Source organism: Mauremys reevesii, linkage group 25, assembly GCF_016161935.1.
Source record: "Mauremys reevesii isolate NIE-2019 linkage group 25, ASM1616193v1, whole genome shotgun sequence".
Lineage (NCBI taxonomy): Eukaryota > Metazoa > Chordata > Testudines > Geoemydidae > Mauremys > Mauremys reevesii.
In genome coordinates this window covers 2,231,648-2,247,325 of record NC_052647.1, presented here as the reverse complement: position 1 = coordinate 2,247,325, position 15,678 = coordinate 2,231,648, and positions in this window count along the sequence as shown.

Below are 15,678 nucleotides of genomic sequence, written 5' to 3'. Positions count from 1 at the left end.
GTTGAATGATTACACGGCTGCCCACCCCCATACCACACCTACGAAGAGCCAGCCCATGTTCAAACCCAAGAAAGGAGGGAATCGAACCCCCTTAAACTAGTTTCAAGCCAATCACATAACCTTTATGTTTCCTTCTTATAAGACGTTAGTAAAACAAAAAAAACTTCATTATAGCACGCCCCAGGAGTATTTTACGGACAATGTTCAGAAATCTGTGGGGCTAACCACAGCTTCATGCCAATTGTAGTAGAATCTCTACCATTAAAACACTTCGAAAACTGATCTTCACTAATACTCCCCTAACCACTATAGAAGCTAAATAGGATAGCGCTATAATGAAGGTTAGCCTTTTAAGCTCTCCGCCCTCCTTAGTGACATGCCGCAACTAAACCTAGACCCATGATTTTTAATTCTCTCCTCCACATGATTAGCATACTCCATAATCCTGCAACCAAAAATCTCATCTTATTTATCCACAAATAACCCTACCAATAAAGACAATAAAATTACTAACACAAACCCATGAACCGGACCATTAACTTAACATTCTTTGATCAATTTATAAGCCCACAAACCCTAGGAATCCCACTAATTATTCTAGCCCTACTTATACCATCAATCATCTTTCCAACCCCAGACAACCGATGACTACACTACCAGAGTAGTTCGATTTTACTTAAATCGAATTTGTGGAACCGACCTTACAAAGTTGAACGTGTGTATCCACACTAAGGACAGTAATTAGACTTTGTGAGTCCACACTAACGGGGCAGGCGTCAACATTGGAAGTGGTGCTCTGTGGGCAGCTATCCCACAGTTCCCGCAGTCCCCGCTGCCCATTGGAATTCTGGGTCGAGCCCCCAATGCCTGCTGGGGGAAAAAATGTGTCGACTGTCGTCATTCAACCATCACTCCCGCCCTCCCTCCCTGAAAGCGCCGGCGGGCAATCAGTTCGCGCACCTTTCTGGTGAGTGACAGCGTGGACACCACAGCACTGCGAGCATGGAGCCCACTGTGATCATCGCTGCAGTTATGGCCGTTGTCAACTCCTCGCACCTTATTGTCCACCTTTTCCACAGGCAGATGCTGAGAAATCGGGCGAGGAGGCTACGGCAGCACGGTGAGGACATGAAGTCAGAGAGTGGCACAGACCTCTCAAAAGCACAGTACGCCGCGCCGTGGAGATCATGGTGGCAATGGGTCATGTTCATGCTGTGGAACGGCGATTCTGGGCCCGGGAAACAAGCACGGACTGGTGGGACCGCATAGTGCTGCAGGTCTGGGATGAATCACAGTGGCTGCGAAACTTTAGGATGCGTAAGGGAACTTTCCTTGAACTGTGTGAGTTGCTGTCCCCTGCCCTAAAGCGGAAGGACACCCGGATGCGAGCAGCCCTGACTGTGCAGAAGCGAGTGGCCATAGCCCTCTGGAAACTTGCAACGCCAGACAGCTACCGGTCAGTAGCGAACCACTTTGACGTGGGCAAATCTACCGTGGGGGTTGCTGTGATGCAAGTAGCCAACGCAATCGTTGAGCTACTGCTCTCAAAGGTAGTGACCCTGGGAAACGTTCAGGTCATCATAGATGGCTTCGCCGCGATGGGATTCCCAAACTGCGGTGGGGCTATAGATGGAACTTCCATCCCTATCCTGGGACCGGACCACCAGGCCAGCCAGTATATTAACCGAAAGGGCTACTTTTCAATGGTGCTGCAAGCACTGGTGGACCATAGGGGACGCTTTACCAACATCAACGTCGGATGGCCGGGCAAGGTTCATGACGCACGTGTTTTCAGGGACTCTGGTCTGTTTACATGCCTGCAGGAAGGTATTTTCTTCCCGGACCACAAAATAACTGTTGGGGATGTGGAGATGCCTGTAGTGATCCTCGGGGACCCAGCCTACCCGCTAATGCCCTGGCTCATGAAGCCCTATACAGGCACTATGGACGGTGACAAAGAACTCTTCAACTACCGGCTGAGCAAGTGCAGAATGGTGGTGGAGTGTGCGTTTGGACATCTCAAGGGGAGCTGGAGAAGCTTACTGACTCGCTCAGATCTCAGCGAAACCAATATCCCCATTGTTATTGCAGCTTGCTGTGTGCTCCACAATCTCTGTGAGAGCAAGGGGGAGACCTTTATGGCGGGATGGGAGGTTGAGGCAAATAGCCTGGCTGCTGATTACACCCAGCCAGACAGCCGTGCGATTAGAAGAGCCCAGCGGGAAGCGCTGTGCATCCGGGAGGCTTTGAAAGCTAGGTTCCTCAGTGAGCAATACCTGTGACTATTAAGTTTGTTTACTGAGAAGCTGAACCTGCCCCGTTTCTTTACCCAGCTAATGTTGACTATCCTCTGCAGTTACATACCCGTTCACCCCGTTCCCCCTTCCAATGCACGCTTAAAAATAAAATACATGGAACTTTGTTAATTAACACCGTTTTCTTTATTACTGATTTCGGTAAAGGGTTGAAACTGGGACGCAGACTGTGGTGGGTAGGGTGCGTAGTGAAGTAAAGACCGCTTCTAAACTCGAGGAATGACAGGCTCCTGCTCCTAGAGCGGTCCACAGTGGTGGACTGGTTGTTTCAACGGAGCCTGCCACCTCTCCTTTTCGGGACTCTGTGTGTGGTGGCTATGTGACTTTGTGGCGGGGGAGGATGGTTACAGATCCCCTGCTGCGTGGCTCTGTGATCCAGGATAAGGACCGCCGCTTAAGATCTCTAACCGCCCTCCCCCGCCACAAAGTCACATAGCCCCCCCTCACACACAGAACATGAAAACCACCTCCCAGACTGACCAGGGTGCCTAGTGACTGCACTGTGTGTGTGACCTGCTGCTGAACCTGCCCCCGTGTCTGTACCCTGGTAAAGGTAACTGTCCTGTCCAATTACCAACCCCCTTCCCCCCCTTCAAACACAGTCTCCTCTAAAAGAACATGATGGAAACAGTACTTAACAGAAAAGTATTTTGTATTATCAACTAGACAGTTAGGGGATGAAACTGGGACGGGGGCTTGGGTGTGGCGAGAAGGAAAGGACTTATCAAAATCTTGTACTTGAGCACTCTGCAGGGGTGGAGTTTCACGGCCCCTGCCGCCCCTCCTTCTTGGTACTTTGGGTGAGGGTGGTATGGGACTTTGTGGCGGGGGAGGGCAGTTAGAGATAGACTTCAGTGGGGCTCTGTCCTCCTGCCTGTGGTCCTGCAGAACATCACAAGGCACCGGAGCATGTCCGTTTGCTCCCTCATTAGTCCAAGCAGCATTTGAGTCGCCTGCTGGTCTTCCTGCCGCCACCTGTCCTCCCGTTCGCTGTGTGAGTGCTGGTACTGCGATATGTTCTCCCTCCACTGGGTCTGCTGGGCCGCCTCGGCTCGGGAGCAGCCCATAAGTTCTGAGAACATCTCGTCCCGTGTCCTTTTCTTTCGCCACATAATCTGTGCCAGGCTCTGTGAGGGGGATGCTGGGGTAGGTCGGGAGACAGTCACAGCTGTGTGATGGGAAAAAGGGAGTGAATTCCTTACAAAGATACATTTTTGCGAACAATGAACATAGTCTAGTCTGTCTCTGTGAACAAGACCATGCACAGCACCTATCTCATGCGCACTCAGAACAAGTTCGAATTTTCGGCCTTCGCATTCAGTGCCTGGGGTCTTGCAGTGGAGATCAGCCAAGAATTCGTGTAGCAGGCACACATGGTAAGCCATAAACTTTTGGCTGCTTAAAACTTAATTTATTGCAGTGCCCTCCTTTCACGGTCAAAGCAATGCTCCTAGCGTTGGCCAGTTCCGGCAATCCGGCAAGCATGAACTCTGCCCATGTCCCACCCCCTCACGGCTGTCCCCGGGAAAGATCCCTGTATGCTGCCCCTGTCTTGCCTCCACCACGTGGCTGTAAACTGCCGGTTACAGTTATGTAAAGGAACAGGCAAGCAGTCCCAATACTAACATTCCCCTAATTCAAAGCAGGTCACCATGAGCGACATCACCCCGCTGAGGATCAGTGAGACAGATAAAGACGGCATGCTGCGTGAAAGCCAGCAAAAACCAGGGCTCTATGCCGCCATGCTCTGCGAGTCAATGATACTAGAGTACCTGAGGATAGCCTGGCGCGGAAAAGTGTGCTACCACGGAGGACACAATAAGGCCACTCTCCCCAGGAACCTCGTGCAGAGGCTTTTTTATTACCTCCAGGAGACCTTCGTGGAGATCTCCGAAGAGGATTTCTGTTCTATCCCCGTTCATATTGACCTTCTTTTCAGATAGTTAATATTCCTGTTCTGTTAAAAATAAATGTTTTCATGTTTAAAGCACTTACCGACTGATCCTTCCCCTGATTCAGGGTCTGGGATAACGGCTGGGGAGGGTTGGTAGGGGATCTCTGTGAGGGTGATGAAGAGATCCTGGCTGTCGGGGAAATCAGTGTTGTAAGCGCTGTCGACTGCCTCGCCCTCCTCATCTCCTTCCTCATCTTCCCCGTCCGCGAACATCTCCGAGGAACCGGCCGTCAACACTATCCCATCGTCAGGGTCCACGGTCAGTGGTGGGGTAGTGGTGGCGGCCGCACCTAGAATGGAATGCAGTGCCTCGTAGAAGCGGCATGTCTGGGGCTGGGATCCAGAGCGTCCTTTTGCCACTTTGATGTTCTGGTAGCCTTGTCTCAGGTCCTTTAATTTTCACACGGCACTGCGTTGTATCCCGGCTGTATCCTCTCTCTGTCAAAGCTTTGGAGATCTTTTTGTAGATCTTCGCATTCCGTTTTTTGGAGCGCAGCTCTGAAAGCACAGACTCATCACCCCACGCAGCGATCAGATCCAAGACTTCCCGGTCAATCCATGCTGGGGCCCACTTTCTATTCTGAGATTGCATGGACACCTCTGCTGGAGAGCTCTGCATCGTTGCCAGTGCTGCTGAGCTCGCCACGACGTCCACACAGGAAATGAGATTCAAACTGGCCAGACAGGAAAAGGAATTCAAATTTTCCCAGGGCTTTTCCTGTGTGGCTGGTCAGAGCATCCGAGCTCGGACTGCTGTCCAGAGCGTCAACAGAGTGGTGCACTGTGGGATAGCTCCAGGAGCTATTAGCGTCGAATTCCATCCACACCTACCCTAATTCGACATGGCCATGTCGAATTTAGCGCTACACCCCTCGTCGGGGAGGAGTACAGAAATCGAACAAAAGAGACCTGTATGTCGAACTAAATAGCTTCGTTGTGTGGACAGGTGCAGGGTTAATTCAATTTAACACTGCTAAATTCAAAATAAGCTCCTAGTGTAGACCACAGACATGGCCCAGAGAGGTTGTGGCCTCAGACCCAGCGGGTGAGAGAGAGCAGGTCCCCAGCCCTGTCCCAGCTGCTGAGTTCCAGGCCGAGTTGCAGAAAGATCCCTCCTTGTGGAGGCCAAGGGACCTGGCCGAACTCAGTGGGGGACAGACCATGAGGAGAGGTTGCAAGGAGAGGTTCCGGTGGGAGAAGGAGCTTCCTGTACCGAGAATGGGCTCCCCCCGGGGAAGTGGAGTCATGGGGGATCAGGAGGCAGCTGGTGGTTCCCCAGAAGTTTTGCCACAAGCTACTGTACCTGGCCCATGACATCCCCCTCGCCGGGCACCAGGGAATACGGAGCACCAGGCAGAGGCTGCTACAGAACTTTTACTGGTCTGGGGTCTTTACCCATGTTCGACTGTATTGCCAATCCTGTGACCCCTGCCAGCGGGTGGGGAAGGCCCGGGACAAGGGGAAAGCAGCTCTGAGGCCTTTGCCCATCATAGAAGAACCTTTCCGGAAGGTGGCCATGGACATAGTGGGACCTCTCAGCAAGGCGACCCGGTCAGGGAAGAAATACATCCTGGTGGTGGTAGATTTCACCACTCGCTACCCCAAGGCGGTGGCCTTGTCCTCTATTGAAGCAGACACCGTGGCAGATGCGCTGCTGACCATTTTCAGCTGGGTGGGGTTCCCCAAGGAAGTCTTAACGGACCAGGGGTCCAACTTCATGTCGACCCTGCTCCAGTCCCTGTGGGAGAAATGTAGGGTCCGGCACAACTGGGCCTCAGCGTATCACCCCAGTCCAACGGGCTGGTGGAAAGGTTCAATGGGACGCTAAAGATTATGCTAAAAACATTTATGAACCAGCACCCACAGGACTGGGACAAGTACCTACCTCACCTGCTGTTTGCTTACAGGGAGGTACCCCAGGAATCTACCGGGTTTTCGCCTTTCAAACTGCTATATGGAAGGCGGGTAAGGAGGCCCCTGAACCTGAGGAGAGACGAATGGGAGGGAAAGACCGCGCCCGACGGCGAGTCAGTGGTGGAATATGACTTGACCTTCCAGGAAAGACTTGCCGAGCTCATGGACCTGCCCAGGGAGAATATGGCCCAAGCCCAGAGGAAACAGAAGGTCTGGTACGACCGCATGGCGCGGGCCCGCGCCTTCGCCACTGGGGATCAAGTGATGGTTCTCATCCCCGTGAGGAAAAACAAACTCCAGGCTGCCTGGGAAAGGCCCTTCCAGGTTGTCAAGCAACTAAATGAGGTAAACTATGTGGTGGAGCTGTCTAACTGGGCTTAGCACCGCCGGGTGTACCATGTGAATATGATGAAGCCATACTATGACAGGGGGAATATGGTGTTGGCCATGTGTGGACATTGGGAGGAGCAGGGAGAGGACCCTTTAGTGGCTCTGTTCCCGGGGACAAAAGCTGGTTCCCCCCTGGAGGCGATTCCCCTCTCTGATCAGCTGACCCTGGCCCAGCAGGCTGAGATCAGAGGAGTGCTGCATCTGTATCGACAGCTGTTTTCCAACCAACCTGGACACACTAATTTGACTGTCCACCGGGTGGAGACCGGGTCACACACCTATAAGATGCCCCCCTTTTCGGGTCACCGGAAAAACTGCCCAGGACCTAGAAAGACAGGTCAGGGACATGCTGGCCTTGGGGGTGATCCAGCCGTCCGCCAGCCCTGAGGCCTCGCCAGTGGTGCTGGTTCCCAAGAAGGACGGGTCGATCCGGTTCTGTGTGGACTATCGAAAGCTCAGTGCCATCACTGTATCGGATGCCTACCCCATGCCCAGGACTGACGAGCTCTTAGACAGGCTGGGAGGCGCTCGGTACCTCACCACCATGGATCTTACTAAAGGCTACTGTCAAGTGCCGCTGGACGCAGATGCCAGGCTGAAATCAGCCTTTAACACCCCTCTGGGGCTTTACAAGTTTCTGACCCTTGCTTTCGGCCTCAAGGGAGCGCCGGCCACCTTCCAGCACCTGGTGGATCAGCTACTGAGGGGGATGGAAAGTTTTGCCATGGCATATATTGACGACATCTGTGTCTTCAGCCAGACCTGGGAGGAACATGTGTCCCAGGTTAAACAGGTGCTGGACCGACTCCAAGAGGCTGGGTTAACCGTAAAGGCTGAGAAGTGCAAGGTGGGGATGGCGGAGGTATCGTATCTGGGCCATCGGGTGCGGAGCGGCTGCCTAGAGCCAGAACCAGCCAAGGTGGAGGTGATCAGAGACTGGCCTGCTCCCCAAACCAAGAAGCAGGTCCAAGCCTTTATCGGGATGGCGGGGTACTATCGAAGGTTCGTGCCCCACTTTAGCGCCATAGCCGCCCCCATCACTGAGCTGTGCAAGAAGGGGAAGACAGACAAGGTGGTCTGGACCGAGCAGTGCCAGCAGGCTTTCCGGGCGCTGAAGGAGGTTCTGGTTAGTGGCCCAATTCTGGCAAACCCAGATTTTCACAAGCCCTTTATGGTGTTCACAGATGCCTCAGACATGGGACTGGGGGCGGTGTTGATGCAGGAGGATGAAAAGGGAGAGAGACACCGCAGGGCTCTGAGTGAAGAGAGTGGGGCTGCGGGGTTGCTGCGCTTGGGCGGGGAGTGGGACCGCGGTGTTGCGGGCTCTGTCTGGGGTAGCCGGGCTATGTCCGGGTAGCCGGGCTCTGTCCGGGGTGTCGGTGCCCCGGGGCTCCGGCGGCAAGAGTAGGCCTGCGGAGTTGCGGGGCTCCTGCCGGGAGAGCTGGACCGCGGGGTTGCGGAGCTCTGGCCATGGGAGCAGACCCGCGAGGTTGCGGTGCCCCGGGTCAGGGGAGTGGAGCCGCGGGACTTGCCGCGCTCGTCTGGGGCAGCGGGATCGCGGGGATGCGGAGCTCCGGCAGGGGGAGCGGGACCAAGGGGTTGCGGGGCAGGGCCGCCCAGAGGATTCCGGGGACCCGGGGTCTTCGGCGGCGGGAGGCCCTTCCGTTCCGGACCCGCCGCTGAAGTGCCCCGAAGACCCGCGGCGGCCCCCCCCCCACCGCCAAAGCCGGACCCGCCGCCGAAGTGCAGCCCGGTCTTCGGCGGTAATTCGTCGGAGGGGGGCGGCCCCGCCGCGGGTCTTCGGGGCACTTCGGCGGCGGGTCCGGGAACGGAAGGGCCTCCCGCCGCCGAATTACCACCGAAGACCGGGCTGCGCTTCTGCGGCGGGTCCCGCTCCGTCTTTGGCGGTAATTCACGGCGGGGTCCTTCCGCCCCGGCGCGGAAGGACCCCCCCCCCGCCAGCGAAGACCGGGAGCAGAAGACGCTCCTGTGCCCGGCCCGCAAGAGTTTTCCGCCCCCCCCCCCAGAGAGTGAAAGACCCCGCTCCAGGGTCCCCGAAAAACTCTGGTGGGGGCCCCTGTGGGGCTCAGGGCCTGGGGCAAATTGCCCCTCTTGCCCCCCCCCTCTGGGCGGCCCTGTTGTGGGGCTCCAGATGGGAGCTCTGAGGTTGCGAGGTTCTGGCCATGGAGTGGGCCGCGGGGATGCGGAGCTCCGGCCGGGGGGAGCGGGACCAAGGGGTTGCGGGGCTCCTTCCACGAGAGCGAGGCTCGGGCCGGGAGAATGGGGCTTCAGGGTTGCGAGGCTCCGGTCCGGCCAATGGGCCTGCAGGATTGCTCCGGCCGAGAGAGTGGGGCTGCTGCGGGCTTGTGGGGCTCCGGTGTGGCGGGTGGGGCTTCAGTGTTGCGGGGCTCCGGGGTGAGAGAGTAGGGCTGCGGAGTTACTGCACTGGGATGGGGGATCGGGACCGCGGGGTTACTGAACTCCGGCCGGGAGAGAGGGGCTGCAGGGTTGCGGGGCACTGGCAAGGAGAGCGGCGTTGCGAGGTTGCGAGGTTCTTGCCGGGAGAGAGGTTGCGGAGCTCCAGCCGGTGTAGCGGGACGGCGGGGTTGCGGGGCTCCGGCCGGTGTAGCGGGACGGCGGGGTTGCGGGGCTCCGGCCGGTGTAGCGGTGCCGCGGGACTTGCCACGCTCGGCTGGGTGAGCGGGACCGCGTGGTTAAAGAGCTCCAACCGGGGTAGCGGGACGGCGGAGTTGAGGGGCTCGGCCGGAGCTAGCGGACACACTGTCCCGGCCAGAACCCCGCAGCCCGGTCTCCCAGCCCTTTCTTAAGGTAATGGTTGACCATGCTCTGCTTTCCCATTATTGACAAAGCAAGTTAGGCTCAATCAATACACCAATTCCTTTGTGAACTACTAAATTATACAGATTGCTAATGAATAGTCATGTAATTGGCACCGGAGCATTCAGGTTGAAAGTTCACTATAACGCACAGGGAACATAAAAAAATTAGCAATGACTTTTCAGCGAAGCCTCGTTTAAAATGCTATTGCCAACCTCTCTGTCAAAAGTTAGCCGTCTTGCTACATTTGCAGCTCAAATGTTGATACAGCGCTGTCCCATTTATTACGGAACCATTGCTGTAGAAGAATTCATCCTTCTAAAACATAGGAACAAGTTAAGTTTTCGCATGAATGACCTGAATTACTTCATCGAGCTCCGATGCATTCACACAGGAACGCTCAGCTACAAACGTCTGCTTCTGAATCACAGTGGTGGCTCTTTGGGCAGTTTCATGTGGCTGCTCCAGGGCTTTGAAGACAGCAGCTCCAATTATTAAATATACAACAACCACGAGAAAATCCTTGAGCCCGTCTTCCATTTCATAAGATGAATAGCCCAATCACATTCCTCGCATGACCCGAGCACTGTGGATTTTTTCAGAAAATGATAACAGTGGTTCGGAGTTCTGAGTTGCAGATCTGGGATCCAGCAAGTCAGGTGCCGCCACTAATAACAGAGAAACCTGTTTAACCTCCACAGCGTTGGACAGAAGTGTATTTAGCTGTACATCCTTTTTGCCAGAAGATTGCAGAGATCCTAGTAATTCAAAATAGAGGTCATAGATAGGTGTGGTGTTATAAATGCATTTCACTTATACGCCATGTTATATTACTACATTGACTGGTTTCAGCTACTGCTAGGACTAACAACAGGCTATTTATATGTACACGCATGCATACACACAGGAGAAAACTTGTTCACCTTAGCCTCTAATAAGGCTAGATCAAGAAGCAATGGGCTTAAACTGTAGCAAGGGAGGTTTAGGTTGGACATCAGAAATACCTTCCTAACTGTCCGGATGGTTAAACAGTAGAATAAACTGCCTAGGGAGGTTGTGGAATCTCCAGCTCTGGAAATATTTAAGAGTAAGTTAGATAAATGTCTAACAGGGATGGTGAAGACAGTATTTGGGCCTGCCATGAGGGCAGGGGACTGGACTCGATGACCTCTGGAAGTCCCTGCCAGTCTTAGAATCTATGAATCTATGAATAAATACTCTGCAAGTATAGTTTTAACATGCAGTGTTTCCCCTAGTTTTTTTTGTGTTCCTTTGCCATGGCACTGCTGTTAGTTCCTGTCGCCTCTCTTTCTCCTGCATCCCAATCTGCTCAGAGCTGTCCACGTTTCTGTGGCTAGTCCATAGCTGTGCTTGCACAGCCTCTTCTTCCCAGAGGCCCAGGAGATCCACTATCTCCAGTTTACTCCAAGCTGGCGTGCATGTGGCCAGCATGTTCGGCTAGGCAGTTGCACACAGAAATGGAGAAATGCTCGGGAGACAGTCAAGAAAAAAAGTTGTGGCACTTTAGCAAGGCAGGGGGCATTCTGGCCTCTGTGATCCCTGGACAATGGAGTTTGCAGTTTTGACTAGAGCAGTCAGTGTCAGGCACTGGGGGACAGTTAGGGCCGACAAAGGTAATGCAGCATCTACACTTGTGCTGCATTGACCTGGGTACATTGACCATGGGTCAATGCCGCTTGGGGCGGTGGTGTTACTGTGCTGCTGTAATGGGGTGCTTACATCAGTGAGAGAGACATTTAAGTGTCATCTAGGTCGACAGAAAACCGCTTCATCAGCCTAACTTTTTAGTGTACACCAGACCTAAGGGCTTATTTTGGTATGGTAGTTCAACAGCTTCTCACCAAAAAATTCTACATCTGATTTCCTGGCAATTATTTGCAGTGCTTTGTAACGAATAGACTTTTTCTCTCTTCATAATCTCAAAAAATCTGATTACTTTATTTGACAATATATCAAAATACAGTTCTGCTTGAAGAAACAGGTCATCCTGCAGCTGCGTCAATATATGCAGCAGTTGAATTCATGTTTACATTTGAATGCTTGTTGACATGTTTACATTTTGCCATGCAGGCTAAAACAGTGTGCACAAACTCAGCTATTTTGCTTTCCAAAAATTGTAAAACTTGTAAAGAGAAAAGCACAGCAGACACCTAAAATGACGGTATAATTTTACTCAGCAGAGAAAGCGAGGCTTTCAGAGTGAACAGGTGTGTTAATGTTTTGCATGAATAGAAACACATCAAAGGAAAGATCTTTAACAAATTGTTTCAATTGAGTTTAAATAGTTTTCTACACAGGTGATAAAGATGTCAACTACACAAGCAATTCTACATGCAAAGTAAATATATCACGATAGGTTGCAAAGTTTAGCCTTCTCTCTTGAAAGATATACAGAAAATCCTTTAATGTTCTTCTCCCCTTTCTCTCCAGGAGCACTCTACTTCTGCTTGCACCTCCAGAGTGCAGGAAGAAACTGTTGGGCAGAAGGGGAAAGGGAAGCAAATCTTTCCTTCCCCTTAATAGACAGAGACCAACTGCAAAATGCAGCTCCAGAACTGGCTTCAATTGGTCAACTACCAACAATTACTACTAATGAGCATCTTTACTCATTTTACGCTATTTTATGATTTAATGCTATTTTATGTATTCAGGTGCCTGTCTGCTCCGATAGCTAGCTAGCTTGCTAGATAGAGTAATTGTATAATTCTTGAGTTATGCTATCAGGAAAACAGGGGCACTTACAATGGAACTGCTTAAAGAAGAAAAAAATAAAGCTTCTTATTAGGGTTCTGGATTGGTTAGCTCGATGGAGCGATCGACGATAGATAGATTAGTTTAGATGGATGTATCTATAGATCGATAGATATTGTAAACTGTATAAATATTGAGAAATGTTGTCAGTGAAACATGCATCCGACAAAGTGGGTAGTCACCCACGAAAGCTCATGCTCCCAAACGTCTGTTAGTCTATAAGGGGCCACAAGACTCTTTGCTGCTTTTCCAGATCAGACTAACACGGCTACCCCTCTACTTGTCAGTGAAACAGGGGAAGTTCCGCTGGAAATGCATAAACAAGAAAAACAAAAGCTCATTAGTTTTAGTGATTAGATAGCTGTCTAGGTCGCTAGACAGCTAACTAGCTCGCTAGATAGATAAATGTGGAGAAAAGTTGTAAGTAGACCAGGAGGAGTTCAAATGGAAATTCTTAAGCCAGAAAAATTAAAGATGCTCATTAGTGTTCTTGATAGCTAGCTAGCTAGCTAGGTAGATAGATCCGTGCATCTGAACACCCTAAACTTTAGATAGTTGGCTAATCTCTGTCTCTAGAATGGCCCAAAACCAACCCCCTGAGCCAAATACCTGAGAGCTGTGGGTAGCTGTAGGCTCTGAAAACATTTCTAGTTCCTTTTCTGAAACAGCGTACATTTCAAATGGACTGGGTCCCCTTGTAGCTAGACATTGCTCTTGTCTGTAGCTGCACTATGATTCGAGCGTCTTTAAAATCAATGGCCGACTACCAGTTTATTTCCACAGCAGTTTTGCTCAACTATATCAAAGACTTTTGTCTCGACTGAGATTACGTCCCCCAAGAGTTTACATTAGCAGATTAGATTGTTTTTAAAGAATTCAAGTATAGAAAGTACCTGAAAGAATGTAATAAGCCGTAGTTTTCTGCTAGGAAGGGGGAACTCAAAAAGGCAGACGAATTTTCCCATAAATGAATTAAAGACAGGCAGGAGAATGAGCCTAGGAAACGTTTTTGTTTTATTTACTTTGCATGTAGAATTGCATGTGTGTTTGAAATTTTTATCATCTATGTAGAAAACTATTTAAAAACAATACGCTCTCTCCCATAGCTTATCTCAATTGGAGAACAGAAGGATGGTGCAAAGGTAAGGTTGTGTCAGTCACATAAATTGCATGAAATGATGAAGGACTGCATGGTAGGGGAAACGGTTTGGATCCTTTATGTGTTCATTTCTCATATTGGAGTTTAGGTTAATGAGCATTTTTTTTATATTTAATGATGTCTTATGTATTCAGGTGCCTGTCTGCTCCGATAGCTAGCTAGATTGCTAGACAGAGTAACTGAATGTCTTGATAAATGCTATGAGGAAAACAGAGACTCTTACAAAGGAGCTGTTTAAAGCAGAAAAATTAAAGCATCTTATCAGTGTTCGTGATTAGTTAGCTCGAGAGAGAGAGAGACAGAGAGAGAGAGAGACAGTGTAACTGTATATATCTTGAGAAATGTTGTCAGTGAAACAGGGGAAGTTCCATTTATAATTGTAACCCGTATACAAGAAAAATAAAAGCTGCTCATTAATGTTTGTGATTAGATAGATAATTAGATCGCTAGATAGCTAGCTAGATCGCTACATTGATAAAAGTGAGTAAAGTTGTAAGTAGAACACAGGGAGCTCAAATGGAAATGCTTAAACAAGAAAAATTAAAGCTGCTTATCACTATTCGTGATTAGATAGATTGATAGATAGATACCTGCATCTGAACACACTAAACTTTAGGTAGTTGGCTAATTGAAGCCAGAGCTGGAGCTGCACTTTGCAGTTGATATCTGTCACTAGAGTGGCAAAAACCAAACCCCTGCGCCAATACGTGTGAGCTGTGGGTATCTGCAGGCTTTGAAACCATTTCTTGGTCCTTTTCTGAAAGAGCGTACATTTCAAATAGTACCCTCGTAGCTGGACATTGCTCTAGTCCAGTAGTTTCCCCAGGAATTGAAATGGGGTGTTTGAATTTACAGGGGTGTCAGGGCCAATGAGATATATAAAAGAGATGTGAATAAAGTAAATGTTTTGTTAGGATAATGCAAATTTAACATAAGGCTAATGCAAGTTACACATAACAGGTCTAGATTTCTAAAAATATATATAATTTTTAAAAATGTATTTAATTTAAATTGACTTTTGAAAAGTAAGCCATCATGGGATAAGAGGGCAGTCCTCTCATGGGTCAGTAACTTGTTAAAATCTTGGGAAAAAAAGGTAGGAATAAATTATCAGTTTTCAGAATGGAGAGAGATAAATAGTGGTAGCCCAGAGGGGTCAGTACTGGGACCATTACTGTTCAACATACTCATGAATGATCTGGAAAAATGGGTAAACAGTGAGGTGGCAAAATTTGCAGATGGTACAAAACTGTTCAAGATAGTTAAGTCCCAGGCAGACTGCGAAGAGTTACAAAGGGAATCTCACAAAACTGGGTGACTGGGCAACAAAATGGCAAATTAAATTCAATGCTGATAAATGCAAAGTAATGCACATTGGAAAGCAATCTCAACTATACATACAAAATGATGGCATCTGAATTAGCTGTTAACACTCAAGGAAGAGATCTTGGAGTCATTGTGGATAGATCTCTGAAAACATCCACTCCGTGCGCAGCAACAGTCACAAAAGCAAACAATGTTGGGAATCATTAAGAAAGGGATAGATAATAAGACAGAAAATATCATATTGCCGCTATATAAATCCATGGTACATGCACACCTTGAATAGTATGTGTAGATCTGGTCAGGCAGCGAGCGGGTTGTTTTGCTGCACGGTGATGCCAGGATGGTGCATTGAAGAGGGTAAAACCCTCAGTGACAACTGTTGGCTTGTGGGCTCTGGGGAGGAAGGTGGAGGTGGCTCTTTGAGCCCTGGGTGGGACACACCCAAACCCAGCACCACTCCCAACCTGCCAGCCCTGGGTAAAGTGCCCCCATACCTCCAGTGCCTGGGCCCCACAGGGGCTTCAGTGCCTTTATCCTCACAACCCTCCCCCAACTGCAGGGCCACTACCCTCATCATGTGAGGGAAACTGAGGCATGGAAGACTAAGGGCTGGATTTAGGCACCAAAGTCCCACTGAACCCCTAGAAGTTAGGCACCTACATCCTTGTGGAAGCCTAGACTGAAGGGCGGTGCCAGGGCGCTTGCCTCCCCAGGACCTACACAGAGCTCAGCAGTCACAGGCTTCTCCCTGCCCCGTGCACTCACCAGCGAAGCTTTGGGGCAGGTTCTCGTATCCACACTGGCCAGGTGAGCCCCATGGCTCCCTGAACGGGCAGGACCCCCGTGCAGTCAGCAGAAGGCAGCTCAGCACCGTGCGGGCTGAGGGCTGCACGTGACTCTGCGGGCAGGGTCCATGCGCTGTGCGGGCGAACAATCCCCTCTGCAGCCAGCCAGGGCAGTCAGCAGCCTGGGGGGTGAGGGAGGGCAGCTGCAGAGGGGGGTAACCCAGG